This window comes from Chlorocebus sabaeus, chromosome 15 (genome assembly GCF_047675955.1).
Source record: "Chlorocebus sabaeus isolate Y175 chromosome 15, mChlSab1.0.hap1, whole genome shotgun sequence".
NCBI lineage: Eukaryota > Metazoa > Chordata > Mammalia > Primates > Cercopithecidae > Chlorocebus > Chlorocebus sabaeus.
This window is the reverse complement of record NC_132918.1, coordinates 16,602,300-16,620,991: the sequence shown is the minus strand read 5'-3', so window position 1 is coordinate 16,620,991 and position 18,692 is coordinate 16,602,300. Positions and strand designations below refer to the sequence as shown.

The window sequence follows — 18,692 nt, the reverse complement described above, 5'->3', positions numbered from 1 at the left end:
GTTTACAGAAAAGTTGTACGAATATCAAGAACTCAAAATTGTGCTTTACCAATTTTAAACCTCTTGGTCACATTTATAATTCTCTTTTCCTAATGTGTGTGCATGTGTGTGTGTGTGTGCATGCATGTGTGTGTGTGCACATGCAGAAATGTATAAAACATAAAACGTTTGTATTATTTTTGCTAAGCTGTTTGAAAGTAAGTTGTGTACCTCAAGCCTCATTACCCCTTAAATGTTCAGTGCACATTTCCTAAGACTGAGGATATTTCATTACTGTAACATAATATAGTTATCAAATCCAGGATGTTAACACTGATATGATACTATTGTCTAATCTACAGTCCCTATCCCTATTTTGTCTATTTTGTCAGGTGTCTCAGTAATGTCCTGTTAGGACTTTTTTTTTCCTCCGGAATAATGTATTGTATGTAGTTGTCACATCTCTTTAGTCTCTTTTACTCTGGAATAGTTCTTTTTTCAGCTTTTCTCTATCTTCCTTGACATAGTCAATTTTGAAGAGTACAAACCAGCTATTTTACAGAATCTACCTCAATTTGGATTTTTCTGATACTTCCTCATGATTAGATTCAGGTTAAGTGGCCTCAGCCAGAATACTACAGAATGAATGTGTGTGTTTCTCAGGGTATCACATTTGGAGGCATACAACGTCCACTTACTTTTCTTTGGTGATGTCAATTTTGATCACCCGGTCAAGATGTTATCTAGTTTTTCCAGAGTATAGTTACAGATTTTTCCCCATGTAACTTACATGCAATCTGTAGGAAGACACTTTGAGACCACGCAATTTCCTGCTTCCTCATCAAACTTTCCTCCCTCAATTTAGCATCCACTGATGATTCTTGTCTGAACCAATCTAAACTATGACGACTGCAAAATGGTGATTTTTCCTTTCCTAACTCGTGACATCATAAGAGTACTCAGATGGAGGGCTGGTCATCGCCAAAGTACAAATATTTTTAAATATAAAAATAAATTTTTAGCGCTGGAAGGGAATCACAGGGCAAATATGTTCTAACATCTTTAACGATGAGGACTAGAGAGGGGGCACGTCCCTATTTAGTGGCAATGGCAGGACTGAAGTTAGTTTACAGGCTCTGGTTCTAGGCTCCATTATATCCATCCATAAAGTAAATAAAAATTTATTTGTTAAAGACGTAATGTCCTCAGCAGTTAGAAGCACAAACTCATGGCGTAAAGTAGGCAGAATAAAGGTGGATCATACAGTGGTGACTTTACATATCCCTTTTTTTCTTAAGAATTTATTAATTAATTCAAACATTCATTTATGATTTACTAAGCAACAACTCTGTCATGACCTGTGTCAGTACTGGGATGCCTGTACTCACAAGAAGTTCATAGTTTAGTGGGCGATACTACTTTAGCATGCATCAGAATTCCCTGAAACCTTCTAGGTTCCAGGCCCCACAGATTTTGATTCAGTATGTCTGGGGTAATGCATAGGAATTTGAATGGTTAGTAGGCAGAAGAGGGCTGTATTAAAAACACCAGAGGTTCACCATCATGCAAATGGTTATGGTATATGCTCCATCTCCTACCTTTCCTACCCCAACTCCCACCACTTGAATTGAAAAGTACTAGTAAAAAACAATACTGTCATAAAATGAATTTTAAAAATGTTTAACAAGGATCAGATATTATAATTACTTTCTTGCTTCTTTTGAAATACTAAATGTTAGAGCAAGTTTTCCCAGAAAATTATTTTTTTTTGGTAACGCTACTTTTCTCGTGACATAAGCATATTCATGATTAGCTTACTCCAGGGGATACTGATATTGGTGGTCTGGTGAATCATGTTGGCCCCAGGTCAATGCATTCATATGCTTTATTTTGCTCAGGTAACACTGGTACCTGGGCTTGCACGGATGAAGCAGTCTGACAGAAAGACAGAGGCTGCATTAGCTGTTGATGCTAAGGAAACACTTTAAAGTCTAAATGGCTACTCTCTTGAAAAATAAGTTTATAAGAATGAATTATTGGTAGACATTCACTCATCCCTTTAGTCAACAAACTCTTGTTGAGTTCCTGCTAGGTAAAAATACAGGGCTAATTCCTGGGGAATTACAAAGATAAATAAAATAGACTGTGCTTCGTAGGAACTCAGGAGCAAGAGATCAGAGATGCTATCTATCTTTCTTGGGAGGATGTTCCAAACTCAAGAACCAAAGTAGCATGGAAGACAGGACATGAATTTTGGATTTGGAGAGATGTAAGTTCAAATCCTAACTCTGTCTTTTCTTTGCTGAAGAAACTTTCAGCAAGTTACTTATTTTTTATGTATCTTGGTTTCCTTATCCAAACAACATGAATACTAACTAATTCCTCATAGAGATGATTGAAAGATTGACAAAATAACATGTGTTAAGAACTAATGCATCATCTGGCCCACAATCAGTTCTCTACAGAGGACAGTTCCTATAGTGTTAAATATTGTGCTCTCTATATATTCTACTGCATGTGCAGACTTCTATGTATTCACTGTATATATATATATATATATAATATTTATACATAAAGCATACTAATAATGTTTAATTATTGGTGCCTTGTTTTGCATTGTGAAACTGTTTATATATAAACACTCACCTGTATAATTTTTCTTCTTAAAAATACTAAGTTGGCAATTAATATTTACATGAAAATTGAGTCAAGACATTTGTTCCCTGAGGATTTTGCATCCTGAAGAATAGTCTGTACAACTGGGGAACACCTATCACAAACAGGGGTGGCTGACACACGTTCCAGTGTTATCATACACCAAGCAAATAACGCATGATCCACTGGAATGGGTACACAATGGGTAATGAACGAATAGTATTTTCCATTACCTCACAAATAGAACCTGAGGCGTGAAGATGAGACTGCTCCTTAATTATTTTCTGCGGAGGTTGAATTGGATGTTTATTTTCATCTTAGATCATTACATATCACTGTAAAGTGTCTTTTGGAGTGGAATGGAGACAGGTAAAGATGAACATAGAAATCCTATAATTGGCCAGGTGCGGTAGCTCACGCCTGTAATCCCAGCACTTTGGGAGGTCGAGGCTGCAGATCATGAGGTTAAGAGATCAAGACCATCCTATCCAACGTGGTGAAACCTCATCTCTACTGAAAATACAAAAATTAGCTGGGTGTGGTGGTGTGTGCCTGTCGTCTCAGCTACTTGGTAGGCTGAGGCAGGAGAATCACTTGAACCTGAGAGTCAGAGGTTGCAGTGAGCCGAGATTGTGCTACTGAACTCGTCTGGTGACAGAGTAAGACTCCGTTTAAAAACAAAAATTCTATAATCCCTAAACATCTTGTATAATACAGCTTTCACCATTGTCATTTTTTTATAATAGATTACAGTGCATTTTAACTTAAACCCTACACTGTCCTTCCTTTTACAAGTTGCAGAATAAACACTCATTTTTAACACTTGAGAAACTGTTGGCTGAGATTTTTCCATATGATTTGCCTGAGGATAAATAGCACAATGTTGATGGCACTTATTACAGAACCTAGTAGAGACAGATAGTAAAAAATGATCTGTTTATCTACATATGCTATCAAGCCACTTCCTGTCATAAACGGTTGAGCTAAAAGTAGGGCTCACCTAATTCTTTGCAAGATTCTTGTTTTGATAGTATACTAAAGATATAATTATAAAATGCTTTCAAATGTAACCATTTGGAATTTGTATATGCTCATTCTAGGCAAAAAATAATAATAATTTCTTACTTGTATGGTGTTTTAGTACAATTATTTGAATATTTCCTCTGAATCCTTTTCTAGGGTAAGTAATGATACTTATTTTGTGGAAATGCATTTGTCTGTGAGAAAAATTAACTTCGGAATTAAGACAGAGGAATTATCAAAATAGTTTAGAAATATAATTTTTTACTTTTTCAATCATGTTCAATTACATTTAATGATGATTTACAGGTTTAAGGAGTATAGAAATATTTGAAGACTGATTGCATATTAATCATCCACTAATATTTCCCCAGTTGATCTCAGCCAAAGAAAACTGTAAAGCCAAAGAACTGCTTGGAAAAAAATATTTTGATTTGTGCAAAACTTTAAAACAAAGACGTACTTTAAAATTTACTATTTTAACAAGCGGAACCTAACAAAATACATCATTCAAACAGTTACACATTATACTTTGCTTATGAGTGGGATGGAGTAGTAGATCAGAATTTCTGTTGAAAACTAATAGAAAAGCAGAAGAAAAGACCAAATCATTTGTTTGAATATAGCTGAGAAGGCTATGGAGAGGGTACAACTCCCTCATCAAAGTGAGCTGACTTTGACAGGGGCATCTTCTGGGGGCATCTGCTAATTGTAGGCATGGGGAAGAGTGTGAGCATCTCAACATTTCACTGAAGAAGAGTCATTGGTGGGTAATGTTGAAACCTGTATAGCTTGGGGCAAATATGTGGGGAGCCTCAAGCACAGAGCTCTTTTACCACTCAGAAAAGAACGCCAATTTCTGGGCATACATGGGGCAGGATGGCAAAGTGGAAAGCCTCTGAAAGGAAGATAAATTTTTTGCAGTCTTACAAGACAGGGACCCACAGGAGAAAGGGCTTTGGAGAAACACCACACTTTCAGCTGAAACTCTTGAGAACCAGGGTAGACCAGAGGTAGACTTTTTTGAGAGTTGCAACTCAGCCTCAATATGAAACAGTCCCTGATTAAATTAAGATAAAGTGCCATGTTATCTGCCTAGTGAAAGGAAGGATACATCCATTATGGCGGAAGATACATTATCGGGATTTTCTATAATTTTCTACACACACTCTTCAGCACTTAACGGAAAATCATTAAGTATGCAAAAATAAAACATCTCAAGATAACAGTAGAAAAACCAAATGAAAAAGTAGACACTAGAAACCTACCCATGGCAGATCAAGCTATTAGAGCTAGGCAAGGAATTTTAAAACAACTCTAATTAATATATTTATGACAAGAGAGTGAGAAATGATAAAGAACTTTACCAGAGTATTAGACTCTATAAAAAGAATAACAAATTCTAGAGTTGAGAAATATACTATCGGAAATGTACTCATTAGATGGATTAAATAACACATCAGATACAGCAGAAGACAGATTTAGTAAACTCAAGAAACAGCAATAGAATATATATAAATTTAAGCAGAAAAGTAAAATAATGAAAAATATTATTTAAAAAACCTTTTGAGACAAGTGAAACATAGTGAAAAGGTCTTAACAGAGTATAGTTGGAGCCCTAGAAGGAACACAGAGAATGAAGCAAAAGCAAAAGAGAATTCCAGGAGGAATTGAAGAGTAATAGTAAAAGTAAATGTGTGAGAATATACACATAGAAGTAAATATTGACTGCTGTTACGTGACTGCATAAGACAATAATAGAAAAATCTCTACAGGATTTAAAACCTAGGCAGAACTAAAAAGAATGACAACAATGATGCAAAAGATGGGAGAAGATAAACAGAGTTAAAGTATTCTAATGTTATAAAATTATTAGGGGTTTGGTAAAAATAATTATTTGTATTAGATTGGAAGAAGTCAGGGATTCATGTTGTAATTTCTAAGGTAAAATCTGGGAAATATGAAATGTAAACTAATATATAATTAACAAATTAACATAAAAAATAAAATATTTTTGAATTAACCCCAAAAAGGTGAGAAATAAAGGGGACCAAATAAAAAACAGATAGCAATGTGGTAGACATAAACCAAAATTTATCAGCAATTACTTCAGATTTAATAGAACTAAATATTCTAATTTGGAGACCAAGATTGTCTCCCAGGAAAAAATTACTAACCCTGGCCGGGTGCAGTGGCTCACACCTGTAATCTCAGCACCTTGGGAGGCTGAGGCGGGTGGATCACTTGAGGTCAGGAGTTTGAAACCAGCCTGGCCAATATGGCGAAATCCCCTCTCTACTAAAACTACAAAAATTAGCCAAGCATAGTGGTGCATGCCTATAATCCCAGCTACTCAGGAGGCTGAGGTAGGAGAATCTCTTGAAGCCGGGAGGCGGAGGCTGCAGTGAGCCAAGATCACATCAGTGCACTCCAGCCTGGGTGACAGAGTGAGATTCTGTCTCAAAAAAAAAAAAAAAAAAAAAAAAAAAAAAAAAAGGAATTACTAACCCCAACTCTATAGTGCTTAGGAAAGATACACCTTAAGTATGAGAACACAGAGAAGTTGAAAATGAAACCATGAAGAAAGATATAGCATGCAAACATCAACCAAGATAAGGGATGGCTAACTAATAATCAAAGTGGACTTTATGGAAAGAAGCATTACTAGAAATACAGAAGGTATGTTAGTTATTAATTTATTGTTCCTCAGCTCCAAAGCAACCCATCACTCTGTATTGTGATACTGGAACTGAAATCTGCAGATTACATTTTTATTTTTCCAGCTGGTTGAAAGTTAGGCTCTGCCAATAGAGGGTACTGGAGAAACACTGCAAAGCTGAAAGAGGAAGAAGGGACATTTCCTTCTTGGAATTTTCTGTTTCTGCCAAAATGCTTCTGTTTGTAGGGGTCTAGGCAGCCTTTACAGATGAGGTGGTGGCCTGCAGAGTCAGTGCATTCTTTTGTCACCACAGCCATGTTGCTTTCCTAGTTCTGAGACAAGCAAACCCTATCTCAGTGACTTCCCCCGGTCACACTGTCTCCTCAGAGATCTGAATCTTAGCCTTGCAGGATCTCCTCTGAGCTCCCAAGTTACTTACTTGTTTATGTCCCCTCATCCCTAAGGATGCGACAGGGAACTATACAAGGAGAAGATGGAACAATTTAAATCTGTCTTCAGTGAATAACACGGCTTTTAAATACATAAAATATAAAAATTGATGAATAAAAGGAGAAATTGACAAATCTCCAATTGCAGTGGGAAATTGTAACACACCTCTGTCAATGGTTGATGGAATTTCAGACAAAAAAATACAGAAAGGAAAAAGGAAAGAAAACTTTCAAGAACATAGAAGATCTGTGTAACATAAGCCACAAACTTGACTTAATAAACAGATGTCAAATCCTGCAACAAAGAACATCAGAATGTACATTCTTTTCAAGTGCACCTGAAACTTTTACCAAAATTGACCATAGCTCACTCATAAGTCAACCCACAACAAATTTCACATTTTATGTGGAAATAAAAAGGGCCAAGAATAGCCATGTTAATCTTGAAGAAGAACAAAGCTGACAGACTTGTCCAGATTTTGAGAATGACTATAAATAAAGCTATAATAAGGAGGGCAGCATGGCTTTGATGCAAGGATAAATTCCACCACCTAAAAAGAAGAAAAAGTCCAGTAGTAGACCTACATATAAATGTTCATTTAATTTATAACAAGAGTTACCCTGGCATGCAATGGGGGTGCTGTGGCTTAAGCACGTCCCCTAAAAGTTCATGTGTTGGAAGCCTGATTTTCACCTTGATGCAGCAGTGTGGGGAGGTGAGGTCTAGTGGGAGGTGTCTGAGTCATGAATAGATTAATGCTGAGTGAGCGAGGGAGTAAGTTCTTGCGATCCCAGCTACTCAAGAGGCTGAGGCAGGAGAATCACTTAAACCCGGGAGGTGGAGGTTGCAATGAGCTGAGACTGGACCACTGCACTCTGGCCTGGGTGACAGAGCAAGACTCTGCCTCAAAAAAGAAAAAAAAAAAAAAAAAAGCCATTGTAAAGCAAGTCTGTCTCTCATGTTTGGTCTTCCTTTTGCATGTCTGCTTCCTCTTTGCTTCTTTGCCACGTGGTAATGCAGCATGAGTTCCTCACCAGAAACAGCAGATGCTGGTGCCATGTTTCCTGGGCTTTTCAGCCTCCAGAATTGTAAGCGGAATAAACTTTTTAAAATAAATTACCCAGTCTCAGGTATTCTTCTATAGCAACAGAAAACAGAATAAGTCAAAAACTAGAATGATGGCTTTTTAAATAAATGGTGCTGGCCTAAATCTAATGCAGCAAATAAATTTTGCTACCTATCTTACATAATGCACAAAAATCAATTCCAAATGCATCGCAAAAGTAAATGTTAAAAAAAAACAACATTAATGCTTTTAAAAGAAAATGGATGATTTTATGACTTGGATAGGCAAGGATTTCTTGAACAGAACATAAAAATAATAAATTGGATTACATTATATGTAATAATTTTTGTTCATCAAAACAAATCTTTAAAAATGAAATGACAATTCATGGAATAAAAGAAAATATCTGTAGTACATATATTTGATGTGGACTTGTATCCAGAATCCATAAAGGACTTCTTTTGTTTTTTGAGATGGAGTCTCGCTGTGTGGCCCAGGCTGGAGTGCAGTGGCGCGATCTCGGCTCACTGCAAGCTCCGCCTCCCAGGTTCACGCCATTCTCCCGCCTCAGCCTCTGAGTAGCTGGGACTACAGGCGCGCACCACCACGCCCGGTTAATTTTTTGTATTTTTAGTAGAGAGGGGGTTTCACCGTGTTAGCCAGGAAGGTCTCGATCTCCTGACCTCGTGATCCGCCCGCCTCGGCCTCCCAAAGTGCTGGGATTACAGGCTTGAGCCACTGCGCCCGGCCCCATAAAGGACTTCTATGAAAGAAGACAGAAAAAAAAGACCCAGTAGAGAAATGGGCTAAACATTTTAATAGACATATCACAAAAGACGATCTCCAAATGGTCAGTAAACTCATGGAAGAGTTATTAACTCCCATTAGTCATCAATGGAATACAAAGTGAAACCACAGGTTGATACCACAACAAATCCACCAGAAGGCTAAAATTAAGAAGACAGACAATACCCAGTATTGGCAAGTATATGGCATAAGTGGATCTTTTACACAAAGCAGATATAAATGTAAGAGGGTACAACCAATTTGGAAAGCTGTTTTAGAGCATCTGCTTCCTCCTATACTCTGTACTGGCAGATTTTTTTCCTATATACCCCGCAGAAATGTATACTAGAATGTTCACAGTAGCACTATTCACAAGAACCTAATAACATAATAACATTGAAAACATTCCAAATGCCATGAATCATAGAAAAGATAAAAATATTGTGGTATATTTATACAATGGAAAAATATTATTAGCAGTGAGAATAAAGGAACTACAACTATAAGCAACCCCATGGAAGAATCTCACAAATAAAACATGGAGTGAAAGAAGCCAGATACAAAGGAATACGTATTGTATGGTTCATTTAAATAAAGATCAAATTTAGGCAAAACTAATTTGTGGTGTTAGATGTCAGATTGGTGGTCGCCCTTGAGATGGTGAGTGGTTATTAGAATGGAACAGGGGCAGCTCCTGGGCTTACTGGTACCATCTTTTCTGGATCTGAGAGCTGGTTACACCAATGTGTTCATTGGATTAAATCTGTCTTCATTTGTCCCTTTTGCCAAATGTATGTTATGTATTGATGGAAAGTTTACAGTAAGAAAATCACAGGTCAAGACAGCTTGAAATTTTACATACAAAGACTCTGAGTTTACCTGAGGCAAGTTTTCCCTAAACTCATGGCCCCTACTCCCTTACCTACTATCTTTGCATTGTCTAAGAATATGAGCAAGAAGGCAGGGTAAGGATTTGATAGTTAGGAGGTGTTTTCTTCAAAATTCTCCAAGAGGGTAAAACCACACAAAACAAATGAAATGCAGCTCATGTTAGTGACTTGGAAATTATCAGACTGTGTGTATGGTAAATAGACTGAAAGAGATTCCCTGATTACATTTCTGAAGGTTCTAAAAACCAGGGCAAACTGCACTGGACATGTAGCAGTTGCTCGCTTTCATTGTCATAATTATTATTTTTTTCAGATTTATTTTTTTACTATCTTTTTAAAAATAATTTTTTATTTTTATTACTTGTGGGGACTTAGTAGGTGTATATATTTATGGAGTACATGGGATGTTTTGCCACAGGGATGCAATGTGTAAAAATCATGTCATGGAGAACGGGGTATCCATCCCCTCAAGGATTTATCCTTTGTGTTACAAACAATCCAATTATACTCTTTTAGTAATTTTTAAATGTACAGTTAAATTATTATTGACTGTAGTTATCCTCTTGTGCTGTCAGATACTAGGTCTTCTTCATTCATTAATTCTAACTATTTTATCATACCCATTTTTGTCATAATTTTTAAAATTTAGCTATGGCACAGGGAGGAATAAAACCTCTGTGCTTGCTTTCTCATGACCCAAACTCCCTGCAGTTGTTTGTTATATTAATTGGAAAATAGGGTGACCTAACGACCAGACCAATGACCTCAGGTTCAGCCTTACCGTAGTCAACACCTAGTCCTAGGAGAAAGTGGGAAGAAGAAGGGTCTCAAGAGAGGCTAGTGGGAACCAGCGAAGACAGTGACTCAAGACCCTTTCCCTTTGCAGCCACCAAGTAGATGAATAAGCTTTCCCTGTCCTCTCTCTTGGGAAGGAGGGAAAAATGGTGACCACTTGAGAGGAAAAAATGTACCCAAAGAACCCATTTAAAAACACTACTGAACTGTATTTGATGAGAAAGTTTAAATAATCCCTCTCTACATTCCCACATTTCAACATTAGTAGAAATGAGGCCCAAAGAGCTCGCCTGATGAGTTCTGCTATCAAAATAAATCTGCCTCTGCCATCACTGTACGTCTAAATCAGCCCTATGCCAGTTTAGGGCAACACCACCAGGTGAGAATGTCCCAGAAAGAAGCAGCACTCTCAAGCCTAGAGGAAGAGATGAATCAGGCTCTGAGGGATTCTTTTCAAATGGCACCTCCTTCCCATTATATCCCAACCCCATCCCGTTATCTTGAAGGAATATTGTGGATGTGAAAGATCTGGAAGAATAAAAAATATTGCGAATTAGGGTGGTAGAAAGATAGGTGGAGAACAGAAATGATCACCTGCTACTGAAAGATAAGAAAGAACAAAATCAGATGACTATGATGTTAGACAAATTCTATAACAACAGACAGAGTCACAGAAAGGTCCACAGAAGGCAGGATCTATGGGAGGAAAACAGGAAAAGAAATAGCAGCCGCAGAAGAGAAAGCATCTATGAACACTAGAACTTCCTCATTTTCTACATGCATAAGTGGTGTCAATTTTAATGTATTTCAAGTCTTTTCTTTCAATCTGGTAATGACTCTCATGTTTAACATGATGCCCCACTGTTAACTACATCAGTAAATATAAAGGGTGAGGAAATTACCTGAGAGATTGGAACTTTTGAAAGCCTTTAATTAAGCCTTAGCCCCAATACCTAAGAAGGTTCAAATGCCTTCTATATGTTTATTCCTCCATTATCTCCTTCTCTGAGGGGGATCCCATGGACTCTCAACACACACACACACACACACACACACACACACACACACACAGAGAGAGAGAGAGAGAGAGAGAGAGAGAGACAGACACACACATCTCCCTAAAGAAGAGACCAGATGTATTATGTTTGGGAATGTATGTTAGAGAGGACTATTGCAATCCTTTCTTTCTTCACCTTAAACTTAGGTTTCCAAATGTCTGTTTAACAGGAATGAGAAGTGATTTATATCATGTTTTTGCTCCTTACATCTTCCAGTTAACAAAATTAACTTGTTAATAGTTAAATGCATACTTTTTTTCTTGGTGTTGGTGTGGTTGGGGGGCGGTGGATGGGTGATAATGCAATGTCTTCTCAAGCTATAACTTCGGTGATCATTCAAGACAGCATTGAATTCTTCTGCCTGAGTTATGCTGGCTAATAGGAATTTAATTGAGAACCGGTGGGAGAGCACTGAAGCATTCATGCATGTGAAATCAGATGAACACCCACAATGTGGAATTTCCTAAGGAAAGTTATTCTGGCGGAGAAATACAGACCAGGTTGAGTGCCAGTAACTTTTAAGCTAACACATGGAGCTATCTTCCTAATAAGTAATGAGCTAACGGTCCCTGAAGAAAAGTGAGGCCAATATTTTCAACAGGTTATCTTCAAACATTTTAAACACATCAGCTCAGAATTATATACAATTCCCTTCCTCTGTAAGATATTCATCTTCTTTAACTTTGATTCCATAAAATAAAGCTTATTTTTGAAAGGCACATGCAGAACTTGTTTAGGTAAAAATCTAAAATAAACAGCAAGACAGAATAACTAATTTGTCTATGAAAAGAAATTGAAATCAGGAGCTGATTTCTATTCAGTAATTATAATACAAGTCTTCCTGAAACATTTCGTTTTAAATGGCCTACTTAAAACCATATCAGTTTTCCACTTCTCATGCAATTCTAGATGACAGTGTGACTTCAGCTTCAGTTTCTACTCATAAAGGTTAAAGAGACGCTTTCTAACACCTATCCTGTGTCAAATCAACTCAATTACCTTTCAAAGTTGCCTAAATCGTGAAATATTAGTGGTTCAAATACATAAATTCTGCACATGTCAGGATAGATGTACATAGGTGTACATAAATGTATATTACATCATAGAATATGTAAATACATTTACTTCTGGAGGCTTTTTAAAATGTAAAGCTAAAGCTGAATCTTTACCTTCCATTAATTTTACAATAATTTTCCCCATTATATAGAGAATTGGAATTCTGATATCAGACATAGCCATTGGGTTCTGTTTTCTTATTTACAAAATGGAGTTAATGATAATATCTTCCTCACGTAATTGTTGAGAAGTATAATATAGGAAGATTGCCTGAAAATAGTAAGCGCTCAATAAATGTTAACTATTGTTCTATCATTATCATCGTTTTTGTTATTGCTGTTATTGTTCAGCAATTTTTTAAAAAATTAGACAATTAGAAAAATGCTCTATTAGACAGATGGCTCATGCTCATTCATTGTGTATATTTTGAAATTTAGCTAGAGCTATGATAAATTATAGTCTTTATTTTGCTATCTTTAAGCTAGACTGCTGTAATATTTTATTTTATAATATCCCTAAAAAAACTCAGAAGCTCTTCGCGAGTGCAAAATGTTACAACTTGAACGTTACTTTCCAAGAAGATGACTCAATATATTCTACACTAGTTGAAAGACAATACTCCAGGCTTTCTGATGTAAAAGGATTTAAAAACCCTTGAGCATATGGTGTTTGCATTGCTTTTGTTACTATGGCCTACAATTGTTGGGGTACCTATTCATTTATTTCAAAATGATGTGTCACATAAAAGGAATAACAACAACAAAAAAACAACTTGCAGCCAAATTCTATGTAGAGGAATGTAGCTTCAGTCACTGTGCATCTTAATTAGAAAAAACAGCTGGGTGCGGTGGCTCACGCCTGTAATTCCAGCACTTTGGGATGCTGAGGCAGGAAGATCGATGGAGGTCAGGAGTTTGAGACCAGCCTGGCTAACATGGCAAAATCCTGCCTTTACTAAAAATACAAAATTAGCTGGGTGTGGTGGCACATGCCAGTAATCCCAGCTACTCAGGAGGCTGGAGAGGAGAATAGCTTGAACCCAGGAGGTCGAGGCTGCAGTGCGCCAAGATGGCACCACTGCACTCCAACCTGGGCGACAGAGCAAGACGCTGTCTCAAAAACAAACAAACAACAACAGTAAACTCCTGGAATAAGGATTAACTGTGAGTTTATGCCTGGAGATCATTTTAAGGTTCTGTGTCTCACAGTTCATGCTCATTTATTGCTTTCTTTTAAGTCATAATCAATTTCCAAGGTGCTGGTTTCACTGCTCAGAAGATGAACAACTTAGTGAACTTAGGGTAGTTTGTATTATAATACTGTTAGTACATTAAATTTAATCATAAAGGGTTAAACAAAACCACTTACAATACAAAGTTTTCATGCATTTATTTCAAACTAAGGCTTACTAAAAATGGTAGACACTTCCCTGGTGCTTCAAAAACAGAGACCTTTACTGACACTTATTAACATTTAATGGGTAATAAATATAAAATGCAAATTTTAAACAAAGCTTGAACCTATTTTTAATTGTTCACGCTGACCAACCTTTGAATGGCAAGGTCCTTGTGAAAGACATTCAGTCATTCATTTGCTCATTCATACATCAAACATTTCAGAGCACGCATTTTATGCCAGGCGTGATGTTAGCATACAGAAATGATGACACGGTCTATGTCTTACAGGGAGCTTGGATTGTTTCTCTCCCTAATATCCTACTCCTTGACATTCAATGTCTTCAATCCACAGTGATATCATGGGTTAAGGAGACGACAACCCATATCACATATGATAAAATGTGAACTCCGAATTAGGAGTCACCAACTCCCACTTGACTAGAAGAAGATGTCCTCAAATTATACACTTTATTAGTGAATATATGTTAGAATAAAGCAAAACAAAACAAAAAATCTGTTATTGGGAACCCAAGTGCGATCTCAGTCTTTACTTTCTCACCAGAGTGGGGAAGGATAGGGTGAGCCTGTGCAGCAGACAGGGAACCACTTTGGAACTACCTGTCTTCTAACTGCCTGTAGGAGATGATTTCTTGGTTACTTACTAGTGCTTTTTATAAGCAACATTCCTCATTCCTCGGATGGGCAGGAAGAGAGGAGCTCCTGTTTTCCCAACTTACTCCAGCTTCACCTGAGGGTCATCTCCCTTCCTTCCCACCCAGCCACTGAACGAGAAAGGCTTTAACTGGGCAGACCTGAATGATTCTCCTACCTAAGCAGTTGTGGCTCAGCCCCGCGGGGACGGGGCGAGGCTCTGGACTCCTCCTAGCCACAGCATCTGCCAACACCGGGCTCCCAACGTCCCACTGCGAGGCCTGGTCAGGCTGCGTGCTCGCGGTGACGCCCGGACTTGAAACGTCCCGTGCCACGCGGCCCATGGCGCCCACAAGTGGCGCGGGTCACTGGCACCTCCCTAGTCTTTCTTCTTGAGTTGCACCTGATGTTTCCATTAATAAAAATAAGGTTATTTACATTTTTCCGTTCAGATTCTAAAAGCAATATGATCATTAAAATAATTTGGAAGATACAGAAAGATATACATGAAATAAAAATTATTTGTATTCTAAAGAGAAGCACGAAGAACATTTTAATGTATATCTTTGCAGTTTCTTCACTATGAATAGATTTTTAAAAAATCGTACCATTCTGTCTCTTTCACACAAAACTACACAGATACAATATAGACTTTATACATACATTTTATAAAGTTTTGTATTTGTTCTCTTTTAAAGAAAATAATTTTAAACATTTTACTCTAAAACCGTTTATGAGATTTCATAAGCTCCTACCTATGTATATTTGAGAGTAAAATATGTGTTATATTATATAGAATATATAAATGTATATTATATAGCAAATATATAATATATTATATTATACTAACATTACATATTATATAATACTATTATATAACATGTTGTGTTATATATATAATTATGTATGTTTAAACATAAACATGCTTTACCTTCCATGCATTTTAGGCAGCACATTATTGACACATTTGAAGAAATCTATGTACCCCTAAGGACTGCATCTTCCTCCTAGCCACTGTTGTGGTTTGTCTGACAAACATCCCTTGCTTTCCTTTATAGCTTAACAAATCATACATGTATCATTTTTTATTGAAATATGACATATGTCGAGAAAAATGAATAAACTGCAGTGTGTTCAATAAATTATCACAATGTGAATGCATCAGAATAACCACCATCTCAATAAAAAACCAAATTCTTAGCACCCCAGAAACCCCTTCTAATTTCCATTCCTTTTCATTCACCATAGGTAGTGACTGTTCTGGTTTCTAATACTACAGTTTAGTTTTGTCTGTTTTTGAACATAATAAAAATAGTCCAGTTATGGTTTTACTACTCTATACTGCCATTGATTATAGTAGTATAATCAATCTTTTACAAGGTACACTAAATATGATGACTAAATTTCACTTCTTGGAGAAAAAGTTTGTCTTCTTCACACTTTCCCACTGTCACTCTCTCCTACCTTTCTGCAAAAAATGAGGAAACTACGTTTCAAGGTAAGGTGTAAGGATCGATTGAGATGAGGTGCATGAAGCCTCTGCTGTGTGATAACAGGCTTTTCAGTCCCTCTGCAGTAGTCATATTCTCCCTGCTACCTCACCTCAGCCGCTATCACTGATGTATCTCCAACCTGCCTCCAAGCCTCTGCTTCCTTAAAAAGTTTTTTTAACCTAGTAAACAGTTCTGCAAGTTTTGATTGTAAGTGCCACACAGTCAAGATTTAAACACTACTGCCACCCACAAAAAATAACACTATGTCTCTGTAGTCAATTCTGTGGACCATTTCCAGACCCTGGCATCTGCTGATGTGTTTTTTGTCCCTTTAGTGTTATCTTTTCCAAAGGTCAAATAAATGGAATTATATAGCACGTAGCCTTTTGAATCAGATGTCTTTCATTCAGCGTATTACATACGAGATTCACATTGCTGTGGTGTTTATCAGTTCAGTCCTGTTTATTGCTGAGTAATGTTCTATTTGTGTGCATACACCACAGTTTATCAGTTCACCAGTTGAGGAATATTTGGGAGTGGTCATAAATAAAGCTTCTATAAATATTTGTACACATATATTTGTGTAAATTTAAGTTTTACTATACTTAAATACCTAGGGATCAGATTGCTGGGACATATGGGGTTTAACTTCAAAAGAAACAGCCAAATTATTTTCCAAAATTTCTGTACCATTTTGCTTTCCCACCAGCAATACATGAGATTTCCAGTTACTCTCACATCCTCACCAACACTTGGTATTGTCAGTTTTTTTTTCATTTAAAAAATAATATTTCCTTTGGGTAGCTCCTTGTGGTTTTAATTTGCATTTCCCTAATAACTAATGACATTGAATATATTTTCATGTGCTTATTTGCCATTTGTATCTTCTTTGGTGAAGTGCCTGGTCCAATCTTTGCTCATTTTAAAATAAATGGATTGTTTTGCTACTTAGTTTTGTGACTTCTTTTATTCTAAATATCAGCCCTTTATCAGATTTGTGTTTTAAATATGTTTTTCCAGTCTGTGCTTGTCTCTTTATTCTCTTAGCCATATCTTTCAAGGAGTAGAAGGTCTTAACTCTAATAAATTTCATTTACCTTTTTTATGACTTATGTCTTTGATTTTATGTTTAAGAAATCTTTTCCTAACCCCAAGTCCCAAAGATTTTTCTCCTAAGTTTTCATTTAAGAGCTTCCTAGTTTTTAGGTTTTACATTTAGGATATGATCATTTATGACATAATTTTTGTGTGGGGTGCAAGTTATGAGTTAAGGTTAATTTCTTTTTGCAAGTAGAGGTCCAATTGTTCCCGCACCATTTGTTGAAAAGACCATCCTTTTTCCATTAAATGGCCTTTGTACCTTTGTTGAAAAATCAATGCATGAGTCTATTTCTGTACTCTCTAGTCTGTTCTATTGATCTATATGTTTCCTTTTTCTTCAATATCACACTGTCCTGGTTACTATAGCTTTATAAAGTTCTAATTTCAGATAGTGCATATCCTTCCACTTTGTTCTTCTTTTCCAAAACTATTTTGTATATTCTATTTTCTTTGCTTTTCCATGTAAATTCTAGAATCAGCTTGTTGATTTTTATCGAAAATGTCTTGTTACAGTTTTGATTGGAATTGTTGAAATCTATAAAACAATTTAGGAAAAACTGACATTTTAGCAAATGAGTCTTCCAGTCCATTATCACTGCATATAGGCATATGTCAGAGATATTGTGGGTTTGGTTCCAGACCACTACAATAAAGTGAATATTGCAATAAAGTGTGTCACATAAAGTTTTTGGTTTCCCAAAACCAAAAACTACACATAAAAATTATTTTTATACTGTACTGTAGTCTATTAAGTGTGCAATAGAATTATGTCTAAAAAAATGCATTCCTTATTTAAAAATACATTATTGCTAAAAAATGCTGACAATCATTTGAGATTTCAGTGAGTTACAATCTTATTCCTGATTTAGAGTCTTGCCTCAAAGCTAATGGCTACTGATTGATCAGGATGGTGATTGCCGATGGTTGAGGTGACTGTGGCAATTTCTTAAAATATGACAGTGAAGTTTTCTGCATTGATATTTTTTTTCAGAGAAGATTTCTCTGCAGCATGTGATGCTGTTTGATAGTATTTTACCCACAGTAGAACTTATTTCAAAATTGGAGTCAATCCTCTCACACTCTGCAACTGCTTTATCAAATAAGTTTATGGAATATTCAAAATCTTTTGTTGTCCTTTCAACAATATTCAAAGCATCTTCCCTAGAAGGAGACTCTATCTCAAGAAACTACTTTCTTTGTTCATCCATAAGAAGCAACTCCATATCCATTCAAGTTTTATCATGGGATTCCAGCAATTCAGTCACATCTTCAAGTTCTACTTCTAATTCCAGGTCTCTTTCTGTTTCTAACATATCTGCAGTTAACTTCTCCACTGAAGTCCTGAACCCCTGAAAGTCATTAATGAGAGTTGGAATCAATTTCTTCCAAATCCCGGTTAATGTTGATATTTTGGCCGCCTCCCATGAATTGCAAATATTCCTAATGGTACCTAGAATAGTCAATCGTTTCCAGAAGGTTTTCAATTTAGTTTGTCCAGGTCCACCAGGGGAATCACTATCTATGGCAGCTATAGCCTTACAAAATGTACTTCTTTAATAGTAAGACTGGAAAATATAAATGACTTCCTGATCCAGAATGGATATTGTGTTAGCAGGCATGAAAACAACATTAATCT

General features: G+C 36.5%; 1 protein-coding gene across 1 annotated transcript in view; it reads right to left on the bottom strand.

Moving 5' to 3' along the window:
• The window catches only part of SPATA16 (spermatogenesis associated 16), a 262,274-nt gene extending 247,501 nt beyond the window's left edge, over window positions 1-14,773 (bottom strand). The window contains exon 1 of the mRNA XM_037988555.2: window positions 14,641-14,773. The gene's annotated coding sequence lies outside the window, so the exon portion shown is untranslated. The remainder of the gene's footprint in view (window positions 1-14,640) is intronic.
• Window positions 14,774-18,692: the final 3,919 nt, after the last annotated feature.